This window comes from Oryctolagus cuniculus, chromosome 2 (assembly GCF_964237555.1).
Source record: "Oryctolagus cuniculus chromosome 2, mOryCun1.1, whole genome shotgun sequence".
Lineage (NCBI taxonomy): Eukaryota > Metazoa > Chordata > Mammalia > Lagomorpha > Leporidae > Oryctolagus > Oryctolagus cuniculus.
The window spans coordinates 83117289-83134963 of record NC_091433.1 but is presented as its reverse complement, the minus strand read 5'-3'; the positions used below and the strand labels follow the sequence as shown (position 1 = coordinate 83134963).

General features: G+C 39.9%; 1 long non-coding RNA gene across 10 annotated transcripts in view; it reads left to right on the top strand.

The window, feature by feature from the left end:
• Window positions 1-1148: 1148 nt before the first annotated feature.
• LOC127490274 (uncharacterized) overlaps window positions 1149-17675 on the top strand; it is a 137850-nt gene continuing 121323 nt past the window's right edge. For 3 of the 10 annotated variants that reach the window (XR_011386354.1, XR_011386353.1, XR_011386352.1), the window contains exons 1-3: window positions 1151-1475; window positions 7922-8106; window positions 13239-13499. This is a non-coding gene — a long non-coding RNA (uncharacterized lncRNA). Of the gene's footprint in view, window positions 1581-7921; window positions 8107-13238; window positions 13500-17675 lie in introns of all 10 variants that reach the window. The other 7 variants (XR_007918149.2, XR_011386357.1, XR_011386356.1 and 4 more) reach the window with 5 other exon arrangements.

The following is a 17675-nucleotide window of genomic DNA, read 5'->3' as shown; positions in this document are numbered from 1 at the left end:
ACAAATTTCATAAATTGGCTTCTATATTCATCTGAAGTGATCTCAATAATTGACAGCAAAATACTTGACCATTTAGTCACGAATACCTAGTGGTAAGAAAGAAAACGAGGTGGAAGGTGAGGGATCCAACCTGCAGTCGGGAGTAAGTATATAGAAGGAATAAAAAGTCCACTGAAAATAATATGCAGTGAGACTTACTAGGAATATTACTTGGTGAACCTTTTGGGGCTGTCACCTGAATATTAAGTACATTAAAAATGTTGATGGAATCATAATTTCACATTAATATACCAGATACACTGATTTCCTGTGATTTAATTTTTTCTTTAAGTACTCCAGACTACGTAGCTGTTCAGGAAACTACAAAATGACAAAGCGTTAAGAGAATGGAGATGGAGTTATCTCAATGTTAACATAGTCTACACCCACTCACAACCGTGGTCAGCTTCTCTCATCTTCTGAGTATTAACGACCTCTGCTTCCTCCAGTCCCTTCCTTCAACTCCAGGCAAGCAGTAGGATGACTCTGACAGCCCTCAAACCTGGTTTCACGTGACCATACTGAACTACTGACGTTTTGTGTTGCGTTGCCTTTAGAGGATGAACTTCCTCAATCCCTCAGATCTCTCAAAATTCCCAGGGAAGAGGAATGAGGTAGAGTTCTGTCTTCAAACAGAGCACTGTCTGTTCTGCGTGAAATGTGGACCCTGAGGCAGAACGTGGTTGGGCGGAGCAGGTCGAATGCCTATGGAGCTGTACTCCAAGGCTTGGTCGTGGGCTCCTTGCTCTTTCACAGTGCGAGGCCGTGTTAATGGCTGGGTCACAGCCGCGTGTTCCAGATGTGACTGTTCACCACCGGCTAGCCACGTGGATTCACCATATTTTAGCAATATTTTAAAAAGCCAGGGAAAGTCATAGTCCCTTCCTAACCCAGTGGCTGGTGTGTCGTGTTTTGCCAGCTCCATCACGATAAGAAGTGATTCAAACTACATGGGCCAGTAGAGGCCGACCTGTTGGAGCACTAAACCCCACGTACTTCTTACCCAGACTCAGTAGGGAGACAAGCAGCCCTGCCGGCTTCAGAGTGGGTAAACAGAGGGTCCAAATACGTTTTCACCCCCCTTAGAAACAGACACAGTCCCGCAAAAAGCCTAGCTCACCAAGCAAGATGGCTCTGACCTGAGCAGTGGGGACTGGAAGCCGCTCCACGTGACCCGTCCTCCTCCGGGACCCGACGAGGCGCACCTGCAGGGCCAGAGGGCGCGGAAACACCTGGCAGGAGGCGTGCCCAGCCCGCTTTGGACTCCAGTGTCCTGGAACTCGCACACGCGCCCCAGGGTTACCTGGCAGGCCCCTCGTCACAAAGGCCTGCAGAGACTTCCGCCTGGTTGCCTATCACGAGATCGCGCGAGACTTGGAGGACTGCACCTGCCTTCACTTCTCCAGTCCCGGGGCGTGTGGCGCAGAAGGCTCCAGGCGATTTTGGGTGTTTAATCTCGATCTTGGCATATTACCCTCCAAAGCAAGTTTTTAAGGTTATCCACCCATCAGTTATAAATCAAAATGATTCTTACCCACATGGTATATAATCAATTTTATCCTTACTATTCTTGTAGGTAAAAATAGTGTTTCACTTTGTATACCATTAATTTTTAATAAACCTGAACATATTTTGTTTGAAACTGTTATCTTTCTATAAATTACATGTTTTGCTTGTATTTCTATGAAGTTTTTTCTATAATTGATTTAGTTTTTACTTTTTGTTTTTTAAGATTTAGAGTTAGACAGTGAGAGAGAGACAAAGGTCTTCCTTCCGTTGGTTCACTCCCCAAATGGCCTCAACTGCAGGAGCTGGGACAATCTAAAGCCAGGAGCCAGGCACTTCTGGGTCTTCCACGCTAGTGCAGGGGCCCAAGCACTTTGGCAATCTTCTACTGCTTTTCCAGGCCATAGCAGAGGGCTGGACTGGAAGAGTAGCAGCTGGGACTCAAACCAGCGCCCTTATGGGATGCTGGGCAGCCAGAGGATTAACCTATGGGATTAGCCCTCTATAATTGATTTGTAAGAGTGCTTCATAAATTAAGGAAATTGGCAAAATTAATTTCCTGTTTTATTTTCTTGAAAATTAAATGATTTCAGGACACAGCCAGTCATGAGTGAAGATCTCAAAGTCGAGTAGCCCATGATAAATATTAACACAATAACTTCAAACTAACTTTTTGATTCAAGTTAGAGATCAAAAGGGATAATGTCTCATGTATACTTTGTGTATACTTTCCTTGTAGAAAAGTTTGCACAAGCTACAATATAAGGACATTAAATGTATGAATTTTGGTAAATGCATATAGCCCATGACCAATACCTGTTTGTAACTCTTCCCTCAAATTACCCTCTTTCTTTCATCAATACCCACCCCAACTCCTGTTAATACCTACAGGTAGCCACTAATCTGAGTTTTCCCTGTTATTTTATTTCATCTTATTTTACTTATCTTTTTTTCTTTCATACTAATCGTTGAACTTTTTACTTAACATAGAGTTAACCATATGTGTATAAAGTTAATTGAAAATAGATCTTAGTTAAAAAGAATAGTAAAGATAAGAGAGGGAAAAGGAAGGGGGTGAGAGTGTGGGTGGGAGGGTGGGCATGGAGAGAAGAATCACTATGATCCTAAAGTTTTAATTGTGAAATGTATGAAGTTTGTAACTGTAAAGCAGTATAGTCCTGCATACATTCCTACAGACTTAGTTCCAAAGGTACAGCTTAAAAACTTGCTATGGGACCCCAAATTCCCCTAAGCTAGATGGTAAAAATAGCATTTAAAATGTTATAGAGATCCTATGGAGAGTTTTAAATGTTAAAGTCATCATGTAGAGAGGATCAAGTGCTAAAGTGGTTATATAAATAGGACCAAGTGTTTAATAATAATAACAGAATTAAAAAGGAGTGAATGCTCCAACATGGGAAGCAGTCTATACAGCAAACTTATGGAATGACAATTGCCTTAAGTAGCACTCTGACCTTAGAATCTGCCCTAAGGCATTCTGGTCTGGCTCAAAAGCCCAGGGGAGAATTTCAGGCCTGGAAAGCCAAGACACTGTGGCAAAAAATGGTCTACATGAAGGACCTCTATGGGTGAGACCCCAGTGGAAAGCAGGGGCCATCAAAGAAGGAAGTACTTTCCTCTGGAGTGAGGAGAGAGCTTCCACTTCGCCTATAGCCTTGTTTTAAATTTCAATGGTTAATGTAAGTTTGTTTGTTTGTTTTGTACAGGCAGAGTGGACAGTGAGAGAGACAGAGAGAAAGGTCTTCCTTTGCCGTTGGTTCACCCTCCAATGGCTGCCACAGCCAGCGCACCGCGCTGATCCGCAGGCAGGAGCCAGGTGCTTCTCCTGGTCTCCCATGCGGGTGCAGGGCCCAAGCACTTGGGCCATCCTCCACTGCCTTCCCAGGCCACAGCAGAGAGCTGGACTGGAAGAGGAGCAACTGAGACAGAATCCGGTGCCCCAACCAGGACTAGAACCTGGAGTACTGGCACCACAGGTGGAGGATTAGCCTAGTGAGCCACAGTACTGGCCTAAATCGCTGATTTTTAATAGGATCTTGGGCATTTTAAATTTTACAATGTTAAGTGTTAGGTGTTTTTTGTTTTTTGTTTTTGTTTTTGTTTTTTTTTTTTTTTTTTTGCATTCCTGTAAGTATTCTTGAGCTATACTCTGACACATAGGTGAGCAACTTAGAAATGCTTTTCTAGCTGCTAGGTCAGAATGGAGCAGCTTTGAATTTAGGGCTCACCTGCCCCATGGGCAATATCTGAGCTCAGCAGGCTAAGGTTTTCCACTGTGGCACTAAACGGATGCAAAAGTATTTCCTCTGCTTCTTTAGAGTGAAATGTTCCCTGGACTCAGGCAGTTTCCTTAGAACTTGTGCAGGTGAGTATTCGGCTGAGGACTTGAGGGAGCCCTCTCAGATCTCTGTCTCAGGGCAACTCTGTCCTTCTCTTTGCCATGTCAGCTCCAGCTGTCATAACCTCCTCAGACTCCCTGTTGTGTCTCCTGAACTCAGGGAGACGCATACCTGATCCAGACGTCAAGCATTTCAGCAGAATAGCTAGTAAAATCATTTTGCTTAAACCAGATTGCACACAGATTTTTGCTGCTTGTGTTGAAAGATTCCCACCTATTTACTGAGCCTCTGCAAGTTGTTTCTTAGCATGTGTTTTGGTGTATAAAGAAAGAATTTCAGCAAATCTCAGAGAACCTGTGCAGGGGTCTATTAAAATAAAATATAGTTAAGATAATTTTTGTTTAATTCAAAAGCAATTTTAAACTACTACTGGGATGAAATAGAATCAATATCTTGATGTAATTCTCCACATGTTATTCCCTTCAAACTATTAAGTTTTATGCAAATGGATTATTTAATTCACCTTATGACTAAATGCACTCAGTATAAAGCCTACATATGTGTATATGAAGACATATATACCACCACCACCATTAGAAAAAGTGTAAAATAAAATGTAAAGATCATCCAAAATCTCATGGCCCAGTAATAGTACTTATTTCTACTTCATAAGAAAATCTTTAATAATTGGGCAGATGTCCATAAACATTAGGTTATCCAAAGCTATTTTCTTTTCTCATTTTATCATTCTTCAGAAGACTTAAATTTTAATGTGGCCAATCCTCCATTTTTTTCCATTCAGTTGATCTTTTTGGTGTCGTACCATATGTTTTAGGTTCCTCTACCAGTGATGGGGAAGGTCTGAGCCATGGACCATATAAGGTCCACAAAATCGTTTGGTCTGGCCCTTCCAAGACAACTGCAACTGAGACTTAAATTGGTCTATTGCAGGCTTATTAAGAAGATAATTTTGTATAGCTCGCATATGATGTTATAAATATTCAAATGGCCCTTGACAGAAAAAGGGTTCTCCACCCCCAAAACACCAAAATTGTAACTACATTCTCACACATTCTAAAATTTTAATCTTTGCTCTCCACATTTAAGAGTTAACCATGGAATTAATCTTTCTATGTGGTGTAAAGTAAATATCTAGCATTATTTTTTTGTATAGAATACAAAATTTTCCAACCTGTTTATTTAGTGCCATACATCCCCCCATTAGTTTGTATTACCCACGTACATGCCCCTGGGAGGCAGCCCATGATGACTCAAGTAGTTGGGCTACTGCCACCCACGTGGCAGACCTAAATTGAGTTCCCAGCTCTCAGCTTTGATCCGACTCAGTCTCAGCCATTGTAGGCAAATGGGGAGTGAACCAGCAGATGAGACTGCTCTCTGTCTCTGTCTGTCTCACTGTCTCTTAAATTAGCAAATAAATAAAGAATGCCAACACTGCAGCCCTTCAAGCTGTCCTGTATAACTGAATCAGAGATGTTGGATTTGTATTATCAGTAGCATGATTCCAATTAAACTATCCAATTAAAAATTAGTAAAGGATACAGATAGACATCTCTCCAAGTAAGAAACACAAATGGCCAATAAGCACATGAAAAAATCTTGAACATTTATAGTCATCAAGGAATTGCAAATCAAAAGCACAGTGAGGTACTACTTTATACTGATTGGGTTGGCAATACTAAAAAAAGGCACATAGTAAGAGTTGTTGAGGATGTGGAGAAATTTCAACCCTGAGACACAGCAGATAAGAATGCAAAATTATATAGCTACTGTGGACCCAGTCTGGCACTTCCTCAAAATACTAAACAAAAACTTACCCTAAGACCTAGCAATTCCACTTCTAGTGATATACCCAAGAGAAACACAAACGTATGTTCAAGAAAGCCTTGTACATGAATGTTCATGGCAGCTTTATTCTTAATAGACAAAGAACAGAAACAACCCAAATTGTACTATCTGAGAACAGATAAATAAGATGTGGTAAATACATACAATGAAATATTATTTGGCAATAAAAAAGAATGAAGTATCAATACATGCTATAACAATGATGAACCTTGAAAAGACTATGCCAAGTAAAAGAAGACTAGACATTGTGCCATTATATATATATATATATATATATATCTCATTCAGAATAAGAAAATCTTTACAGAGATAGATTAATGCACTGGGCCAGTGGATGGAGGTGATTGAAAAGAGGGAAATTTGAGGAAATGAGCTGTGAATTAAGGGTGTGAGCTTTCATTCGGCAGTGATAAAAATGTTCTAAATTTAATTTTAGTGATAACTGAACAATTCTCAGTATAAATAAACCACTAAATACTACACTTCAAATGGGTGAACTGTTTGGTATAATAAGTATACCTTAAAATAGATGCTATTAAAAATTCCATCTTGAGCTGATTTAGCCACACTTGATGAATATGCAAATAAGTACTTTAAATATGGTTTGGTTGGAAATATCTTAAAATTTTTCTTGACTTTTTCTTTAATCCATAAGTTATTTAGGAGAATTTGAAGTTTCTGAATATATGTAAGTTTTGGCTCCACATTATAGCCAATTTTTAAATTAATAATTATAATAAAAGAAAAATATCTGTAATTTGTTGCTTTAAAATATTCTGTTTTATTAGAATGGAATATTAACAAGTTTCATGAATAGTTCATGTATATTTTCAAAGAAGATAATATATTCTCTATTTCTTGTATGCAGTGTTTTATACTCCAGATATTACTTCAAGTTTGTTATTTTTTTGCTTATAATTTCTATCTCTTATTACTTTCTTATTTGGTCTGTGATAGAGTTGTGTTAAAGTCTCCCATTAGCATTAATCAATTTCTCCTGGTAATTCAACCTGCTTTCCTTTTATGTTTTGATGCTTTGTTTTCAGTTGTGTACAAGTTCATGATTGTGTATCTCTTTCATAGTTTTCTTACTTTATTACCATGTAGCATTCCTTTTTATCTCAAAGTTTACTTTTTCTTATGTAGTATTAATATTGCTAATCCAACTTTGCTTCTCCTTTGGTTCATAGTGCAAGATATACATAGTCCCTGACATAAAATAGTTAACCTTAGAACTTTTTGTTTTCATGATGTTGCAAAAATGATATTTATTCAACATAAGCCATACTTTGAATTTTGATCTTTTCCTGGTCTAGTGAGCACAATGCTCTCTCACTGGGCTGGGCAGCAGTAGAGAGCCGCATGTCCCAGTCAGCCCCACAGTTACAAAGGGAAACAAGCGATACTCTACAGTGCTCTCTGCAGCTGAGCTATGATGTTCAGTAGGTTAGGTGTATTCAATGCATTTTCAATTTACCGTATTCTCAACTTCTACTTGGGTTTGTTGGACTGAATCTTATTTTAAGCAGTTAGAAGAGTGGTAACCTATTACATGGAACGGAAAACTAATACAGACAAATTGTGATGTAATTTTTAAAAGATACCTTAATCTCCAGTTCAGTCAAAGGGGCTGGAGGAAGGCATTTTCAATACATTAGATGCCTTTGAGGGTATTAGCTTTATAGGTGGCACAGTATATCTTTATGCTTTGAAGACTTGAATGAGCACATTTTCATTTGAATTCTAAACAGTCCGAAGACTCATTTCTTATTGGGAACCTGTCAACTTTAAATACTTCTAAATAGATGTTCACTTTCTATTTCCAATTGATAAAACAAGACTAGTCTGTTTATTAACAATATAGAATGTGTTTCCCACAGAAGACCAATACTGATCACATTCCCCAAAAACAAGATCAGATTTCAGCGTACTGCAAAGAGAGAAACTTTGTGGACAACAACCACTCTGTCCCCAGCGCAGCTAGTGGGATTGTCTCAATGGGCTGGCTGATGTGACTAATAGAGGTGACCAAGGTTTGGTGAGGAAATGCCAAAGGCATTATATTTTAGCTGGATCTCTGCAAGTCTTAAAAATGCAAATATCTCTCTACTTTAATTTCCTAATTATTTCTCTTGGCCTGTATGTAGAAAGTCAAGTGGTACATCAGACAATGGACTCAGAAGAGGAAGTGAACAGATAACACTCAAGAATGAAAGGTCAGTGCTGATGCCAAAGTCAAGATCCAAGTCTAAGAAGAATAAAAGATTGCTGTGGTGGAAAGAACATGAACCTGTTTGCTCCTTTGTGGAATCAGAGTTGACCAGAGAACCAGGTAGGATCTTATCTAACACAGACCAGCAGTTTCTTTTAAGTGAATCTAAACCTAGGTTCCAGGTTGTAGGTAGAGATGGACATAGGGAAGCAATATCTTTTTCACAACTATCTGTGTTCTAATAAGAAGCAGATCACATGTAGAATAATGTAGGTTCTGTCAACATTAAATTTAAATGGTAGTATGAGTTGGATCTCCCTAATCTGAAAATCAGAAATCTGAAATACACCAAAGTGCAAAAATTTTTCAACACCAACATGATGCCACAGATAGACAATCCCAGACCATGAAACTTCATTTCATATACAACATTATGAAAAAATAGTTTAAAATTATCTCCTAGTTACATATATAAGGTGCATATATAACACAAATGGATTTCATGTTTAGTTTTGGGTGTTATCCCCAATATATCTCATGATATATGTATAAATATTCTAAAATTTGAAATCTGAAACACTTCTGGTTCTAAACATTTTGGATAAGTGAGTTTCAGCCTGTATTAACATGAGCCTTAACTTAAGGAAATACTTGAATTGATATTAAGGCTTACTAACAAAATGAAGAATGTTTACAATAGGAAGAGTTTTAAAGAAAAAAGATTTTTTGCTCTTGTAAATGTGTCTGCTCTGGTGACAGAATTTTAAACCTATGAGGAAATAATAGAACCAAAGCTTAATTGTTTTAAGTGACAGTTTATCTATATCAAATCTGCAAATCAAAGATACTATTTGATTTAGACATGAGTTTTTTATCATTACTTATCATGTAATTAGATGAGATGTTTTTAATATAACCTGCACAACTTTTTAGAAAACGTGAGTTACAAACAAGGATGATATCAAGAGACAATGATTTGCTAACCTTAGAATTGTTTCAGAGATTGATGTGTAATAAAATCTTGTTTGGAGATTTGATTTTTATGGCAAATGTATTTTGAGTTAGAAAGGTAAGAAGTGATCTTTTTTTGTATGCTATCATTTGGCAAAGATGGGCTTTTCTTTCTTTTAAGAGTGTTATTTAAAAAGCATTTCTATCATCAAAAAATTAGTGTTATTAGTTATACAGAATTTATTCAGTATAAACACTGGACCTGTTATTATCTGAGACAAAATTGATAGAAAAAAAAAAGGTATTTCCCAGTTTGGGACACTATTTATTGCAATGATTCTTGAAGATTAAAATGGAATGCTTCATTTGTAGGTATGCACAGTAATTTATTTTAGAAAGCATAAACACTGGACAATATAAGCCCCACATTAACCTTAGGACATCCAATGAGCTCTAACAGATGCATTGATTGTGTGTGCATTGGAAAGATGGAGAGATACCCAATATCAGGACACGTCTCAGTGCCAGTGTCCTCACTGGAGTTGTGGGCTTAGGTGGCAGAACCTGTGTGGCATTAATAATGCTAAATGATGGTTAGAACAATTTAGAAACCTCCAACAGGACTAATTTTGCATGAATAAATCAAATTTGGATGTTAGTACTAATTATACTAATTAAATCTATGATATGACTCAATTTTATAGATTCTAATTCACTGATATTATTAATTGCACTTCATTTCTGTTACTCTGTGCCTAGGTGATAGTTTGATGAGTAACATCAGGTAGTAAGAGTTTATAGGATAACCAGATGGCCCTAACCAGAAACACCAGATTGTGCTCTTGGTCTGTCTCCAGAGTTTAGCACTGATTTTTATAGGCTTGCCCCTGCCAAGGGGTTAAATCACTAATAATTTGGTGTGGGTAATTACCTGTAAATTATAAAAGAGTACAAGAGTTTAGACAAAGAGAAAAGAAAGAGCTACACTCTCAGTTGTTGAATCAGTTATAAAACAATGAAAATCAGTGAATGCAAGTTTTGTGGGCCACATTTTTAGTAATAACAAAGTTGAAAACACTAAACAGCATTTAACATGTAACAACACAGAGAACCAGCCCTAGAAGAGTTGGTTTTAGAGAAGGATTGCTTTCTAACCTTGGGTTCCTGTTTGGACTTAACGGCTATTGGCTGGGCATGTGAATTCCATTTAAATGCAGAAATTATTTATTTTGATATTTTTGCTTGAGAGTTTTCTCAATGTATTTTTCTTGATGACTTTAGAATGCTAATGAAAGATTGTCCAATGACTATATTATTTTAATTCCATGATCAATTAAGACTTCACACAATATAAAAAATTGAGTCTAAATTAAAGACAGTCTGAGACCTGCCATTGTTGATAATTCCAGATGTGTGTGAATTCACAGGAGTATCTTTATGCAATGGACATACTCATTGGCAACCACTTTTTTAAGGGATAATCAGGATCCTTTGAGACATTCACTGGTGATTCAAGAGCTTAACTGAGCTGTAAGAGTGACAGAGTATCCCCTAAGGATCTCAGAATTTGTCCCCGTAGGTTCTGCTAAAGTGTCCAGGTTACATTTTGAAAAGACATTGGCTACGATTCATACAGACCTGTTTTAATAGTTAACAGTCAGCGTTGGGATCCTCCCAATTAAAATTAAACGAATTCCACTTCCAGCAGCTTGGCGATCTGTCCCTTGAGTCTACCATCTGTCCAGATAAACCCCCAAATCTCAGGCTTACACCAATGCAAGTGTGTTTCTTGCACTTAGAATCCTAAACAGGTGTTCTAATTGACAGGCCTCCGCCCGCCTCCTGCTCCCCAGGCAGGGGTGCGAGGACTCGGGCTTCACTGATCTGCAACATGTGGTTTCCAAGCTGGCTGTCTTCACTGGAAAGGGTAAAGGAATGAAGGATTTGTAGTGGAGGTTTTTATGGGCCAAATGCTATTGACCCCAACTCAGACATATGACCATATCTAACTAACTTCAAGGGAGTGTGGAATATACAGACTGGCTCTGAGCCTAAGAAAAGGAATTAGATTTCACGAATAGCTAGTTTCTGGCACACACACAGTTATCCAATTATTTCAAAAATCTTCAAACGTTTTTTATTATTTTTAGTTTTATTGCATTGCTTCTGATTTCTCAATATGAATTTCTTACTTGTCTATAGAATATCTCCATTAAAATGTTGATGTATTTTTCTATATATACTTACACATGCATGTTACCATAGACATGTGTATGCATACTATGTATGCACAGATGTATGTATACACATGTATAATTATATAATATGCACCTATAAAATATATGTGTGTTTATATAATCCAAGGTCACATACTTAGGGCCAGATCCAGAACTTGTGACCAGGATTGATAATTTTGACTTCACTACATGGCTTCATTTCATTATACACCTCAAGCTCATATTTGTAGAGAAGACAAGGCCCATGGTGTAGTACTTTTGATCATTTGTATCTCTATTGCAAATTCCAGTAGTGGATAATAAATATCACAGAATATATGTTCAGATTATAGTCACTGGGCACCAGATATTGTACTCTTTTTGTAGTGACTTTTACCACTTCTTCCAAGTTTTATTTATTTATTTTTTTGACAGGCAGAGCAGACAGTGAGAGAGAAAGACAGAGAGAAAGGTCTTCCTTTGCCGTTGGTTCACCCTCCAATGGCCGCCGTGGCCGGCGCACCGTGCTGATCCGCAGGCAGGAGCCAGGTGCTCATCCTGGTCTCCCATGGGGTGCAGGGCCCAAGCACTTGGGCCATCCTCCACTGCACTCCCTGGCCACAACATAGAGCTAGCCTGGAAGAGGGGCAACCAGGACAGAATCCGGTGCCCTGACCGGGACTAGAACCCGGTGTGCCAGCGCCGCAAGGTGGAGGATTAGCCTAGCAAGCTGCGGCGCCGGCCTTCCAAGTTTTATTTTAATATTAATTATTTCTTTACCATATTGACTCAGAGACTTATTATCATATCCTGAAACTATAGAAGTTGGAAATGGGCATTGACAGATGAAAGTAAGAAAAGGAAGGAAGGGTGGTATGAGTCTGAACTTTCTAAAGATTCCCAAGATTCAAAGAGTGAATCTACATCATTTGCATCCTTTCCCAATGTCCAACAAGGGTGATTCAATGGGAGAGCAGTGAAAAAAAAAAAAAAACTAGACAAAACATGGTACTTGTAAGTACAAAAATTGATATGGAGCTTGAACCAGGAAGCTGACTGCAAAACAACAAAAGGAGCCTGTTGATCTAGGCAGGTATACACGTTTTGTGGCATTATTGGTAACACCGCTATCTATGCCAGTCCTCAGGGCGGACAGCTGCTCCTTGTTATGCTGCCAAGTAGGAGTCCAAGAGAGAGTAGAAAATTCAAATGTGTTGTTCATAAAGAAGCAAACTAAAATGCAAATAAACTTAGGGGAGGAATTATCTATTCAGTGGAGAGCACTAAAAAGGCAGAAGTCCTTGGCGTAGGCAATATTATTTAAAAGAGACTGTCAAATAGCAAAAGAACAGATAGCCATCCTGAGGTGGAATGAAGGCAATGTTCTGTTGTGGTCTGATAAGGTAATATGGAAGGATTGTTCCCAGGCAGCTGCTGCCCATTAGATGAAGGTGGTGAGAGACTCCACCGAGAGCCCTTCAGACAGTTATGTGAAAGTATGCACACACCAGAAACTCTATTGAAAATGTTAGATTGATCATGCTCCAAGTTTTATTGTGGCTAGAATATTCTCTGGGTAAAGGGAAAAAGGCCAGACTTGGATTGTCCATATGTCTTAAACACTTAATGAAAAATTACATTATATTAATTCCTTTATATCCTCTGTTACTTCTCCAAGAGACTGGCTATGATTCAGACTGTCCTCATAGGCCTCCACTGATTGAAATGGACATTTCTTGGCTTTCTTTTTTCTATTTCAATTTCTTATTTTTGCTTTCTGAATTTCAGCTTTAAACTTATTGAAGATAGAATCAATGCTTTATTGATCATTTACTATGTGCCAGGCTCTGTCTAAATGGTTTATCTCTTGCGATCTTTATTACAATGCTGTAAAGGAACTAATTGTAAAAATCACATTTTATAAATGAGGAAACTACTTTGCTTAAGGATATACAGCCAATATATAGAATAACCAGAAAATTTATTGCATGTCTCAGTCCAATGCTCATGCTATTCTCTTAGAAGCATTAGGAGACCCTGACATTGGGTTTGGACTTGAATGATGTTCTGCCGTTCCTCTTACAGATAAACAGAATAGCTTCAACTTCCACTCTATGCTTCAGATACAACATTGGTTCCCGGGTCATCCCATTTCTCATAATCTTGAGCAAGTCACTTCACCTCAGTGTCTCCAGTAACAAAATGATGCAGCTGGACTGGATGACCTCATGCATTTCTTTCAGCTTTAGGAACTCTCTAGCATAAGCAACCGGTTGTGCCATCTTCCAATCACACTACCCACTGGGATAACTGTGAAAAACCTACAAGAGCATGCTTCATCGCTGGGTAATTCCCCTTCCTTTTTCCCCTCATTATAGGTAATTATTTTTAAAATGAAAAAGTAGGGAAACTTTCCTGTTTGGCCTCTAAAATAAGAAAGCTGGGTGCGATCAATTTCCCATTCAATTTCCCATTCATCAAGATGAACTTGAGATCCAATGTCAATCAGTTCCCCCATCTATGAGCATAAGGATAACCCAGATAACTTTAGAAAGACCCATTTTTTCATCTAGCGAAACAGAAGTACCTTCTAGCCGGCGCCGCGGCTCACTAGGCTAATCCTCCGCCTTGCAGCGCCGGCACACCAGGTTCTAGTCCCAGTGGGGGTGCCGGATTCTGTCCCGGTTGCCCCTCTTCCAGGCCAGCTCTCTGCTGTGGCCAGGGAGTGCAGTGGAGGATGGCCCAAGTCCTTGGGCCCTGCACCCCATGGGAGACCAGGAGAAGCACCTGGCTGCTGCCTGCAGATCAGCGCGGTGCGCCGGCCACAGTGCGCTGGCCGCGGCAGCCATTGGAGGGTGAGCCAACGGCAAAGGAAGACCTTTCTCTCTGTCTCTCTCTCTCACTGTCCACTCTGCCTGTCAAAACAAACAAACAAACAAACAACAACCTTCTTTCTGGACTGACAGCTGATTAAAGGCACTTCTACAAAATACTGTTTTCTAAAGGAACCATGTGCAGTCACTCCAAAAACTGGGCAGCACATGTAACTTTATCCCTCTATCCCTACTGGTTCAGGAGGTGTTTTTGTGATACTTGTTTCATCACAGGAGCAAATCATAGGACAGCATAGTAATTTCATTTACCCACTTCCTGGAAGCCATTCACAAAACAAAACAAGTACAAATGTTTCTCAGTTGTGCCTTCTAACTTTCTTAGTGGTTGAAGCACATCTTTCTTGTAATATAAAACCTGGATACTGGGGCGGCGCTGTGGTGTAGTGGGTAAAGCCTCTGCCTGCAGTGCCGGCATCCCATATGGGCCCTGGTTCAAGTCTCGGCTGTTCCACTTCCTATTCAGCTCTCTGCTACGGCCTGGGAAAGCAGTAGAGGATGGCTCAGGTCCTTGGGCCCCAGAGACCTGGAGGAAGCTCCTGATTCCTGGCTCCTGGCCTCAGCACAGCTCTGGCAGTTGCGGCCAACTTGGGAGTGAACCTGTGGATGGAAGACCTCTCTTTCTCTCTCTGCCTCTCCTTCTCTCTCTGTGAAACTCTGATGTTCAAATAAAGAAATTAATTAATTAAAAAATATAAAACCTGGATAAGGGATTTGAACTAAGCTTTAAATGATAAATAGGACTTGGACATATAAAAATACAAAAGAGAAAAACATAAGTACTGAAGCTACAGCAAGAGAATATAACTAAGAGACAGATGTGAAGGGAAAATGATCAATGGTTTGGTTTGCCTGGAGTGCATGTTATGCATAGAATAAGATGGGAATAAGGCTAGAAGGGTAGATGGCAACTGAAGGTGGGTTAGAATGTCAGTCTAAGAAGTGCTTCCTTTTGGCTGGCACCGCGGCTCACTAGGCTAATCCTCCGCCTTGCAGCGCCGGCACACCGGGTTCTAGTCCCGGTCGGGGCGCCAGATTCTGTCCCGGTTGCCCCTCTTCCAGGCTAGCTCTCTGCTGTGGCCCGGAAGTGCAGTGGAGGATGGCCCAAGTGCTTGGGCCCTGCACCCCATGGGAGACCAGGAGAAGCACCTGGCTCCTGCCATCGGATCATCGTAGTGCGCCGGCCGCGGCGGCCATTGGAGGGTGAACCAACGGCAAAGGAAGACCTTTCTCTCTGTCTCTCCCTCTCACTGTCCACTCTGCCTGTCAAAAAAAAAAAAAAAAAGTGCTTCCTTTTTGAAAACCAAGCTTTAGGGTGCTAGTCATAGGAATAGTTAGGATAAAAGGTGGAGCAGATGTGTAATGGAAGAGGATGGCAAGTTCAATGAGGAATATATTGCATTTGAGACGTATTTAGGTTCTTCTCGTTTTGCTAGGAAGACTCAGAACGAGGAAAACTGGAAGAAAGGTGACATGGTGTGCTGAGATATTCCCTTGGCTGTTCCTTATATCATGCAATTTCCAGCACAATTCAGTAGAACAGAACATCCTCTTGATGCTGTTAAAAACACAAAGCCTTAACAGTTCCACAGCTTATCTCAGTCCTTAGCTATCTGAGGGAGTAAAGGTGACATAAGAAGTGAGAGTGGATGGGAAATTTAAGATAAAATTTCAAATAAATTTATTGAAGCTGTTGATAAGAGGAAAAAGACGTGCCAGACTTGCATTTTGGATTCCGTTTCCAATGTCTTCATAATAGCATAGGATGAAGAAAACTTAATGAGCCTTTCAAACAACCAAATGAAAGTTATTGATAAGAACAAATGATGGAAACAATAAACTTTAACTGTATAATGCAAAGGGTAATCACAACACAAGAAAATTACTTATATATAAAAGGCAATAAAATACAAAACAAAAACAAGGTGCTAATGCATTGCTACTTTTTACATTTTGACATAGTAAGTTGCCATTCACATCAAAGGATGTTCTGACATGTGGATCAAAAAGAAATTTCTGACAGTACAAATGACTGAAACAGAAAGCAGTGAAAGCCCTGTTCCCGTCTCGGGAAGCCTTATCTGTAGTTATTTTCTGCAGCCTGGTTCTGTTGGTGGAAGCTATTTCCAAAGGTGTGGAGCCATAAAGATAATGGGGATTGATAGACAGAAAGGGTAAGCTGAATACGGTGTAGCGTTCAGTCAACAAGGCAGAATGAGATCATCACACCCTGTAACACTGGAAACAGCAAATGAAAGACACCGTGCCATGAAGACTCAAGAAAATAACCCTGGGCAGTGATACAAGGAGATCATTACTGAAAGTCCAATTGCTTCACAGACTTTAGGTGCACTATGTCTTATAATTTGATATATATGTGTGTGTGTGTATATATATGTATGTATATATATGTATGTGTATATATATATATATAATTCCTTGTCTCAGAAGAAGAGGACTTTCTATAATAAATAAAGGCTTAGACAATACACTTACAGTGAATTCTCCAGAAGGTGAGAAAATGAAATGGAGCATGATACTAACACCTAACTACTTTCCCCACCATTCGGGGTCTAAAGTCAGGAGAACTGGCTTATTCCAGGACTTTCTGTTGATCCCATGAGTAAACAGAGAGGAATGAGTCTAGAACAGCCTGTAGAGGGCTTTGAGAGTTGTAATAGGGCTTGGAGCTTTGAAAAGGTTAAAAACTCTGACTATGCAGAGGGTCATTTACATATGATAGAGTTATGTCCTGATAAATTCCTCCCTAGTTGAACTGCAGTAAGTGGAAAATGCATTGAATCTGTCCAACCTCCTGGACATCACAGGTTAGACACTGTAGATCGCTGGCTGTGTCCCGTGATCCAGGGCCTGTGAGCTGCAGCTGCTGCCACTGCCCCACAGCATGAGAGGGGATTGGTCTTATGTCACAGGAAAATACCAGAATTCCCAGTACAGTCTCTATGGAATGTGTAGCACTTTTGCACCACCATGAAGTGAAAAAAAAAAATCACAAGGCAAATCACTGTAAGGCAGAGATTGTTTATTTCCCTGAAGAAAATATGACTGGCAGTAGGCATTATGGCAGAGAGAGCTAAGCTGCTGCCTGCAGTGCTGTCACCATATGTGGGAGCACCAGTTTGAGCCCTGGTTGCTCACCTTTCTTTCTTTCCTTCCTTCCCTCCCTCCCTCCCTCCCTCCCTCCCTCCCTCCCTCCTTCCTTCCTTCCTTCCTTCCCTCCTTCATTCCCTCCCTCTTTCTTTCTTTCTTTCTTTCTTTCTTTCTTTCTTTCTTTCTTTCTTTCTTTCTTTCTTTCTTTCTTTCTTTTTCTTTCTTTCAGATTTATTTCTTAATTTGAAAGGCAGAGTTACAGAGAGAGAGATGGAGAGACAGAAGGGAGAGATACCTTCCATATGCTGGTTCACTCCCCAAATGACCGCAATGGCCAGCCCAAATACAGGAGCCAGGAGCAGGGGCCCAAGCCCTTGGGCCATCCTCCACTGCTTTCCCAGGTGCTGAATAGGAAGGGAATAGCAGGGAGCTGAATAGGAAGTAGAGAAGCCAGGACTTGAACTGGCACCCATATGGGATGCCAGTGTTGCAGGCATGGCTGTACCCACTATACCGCAAC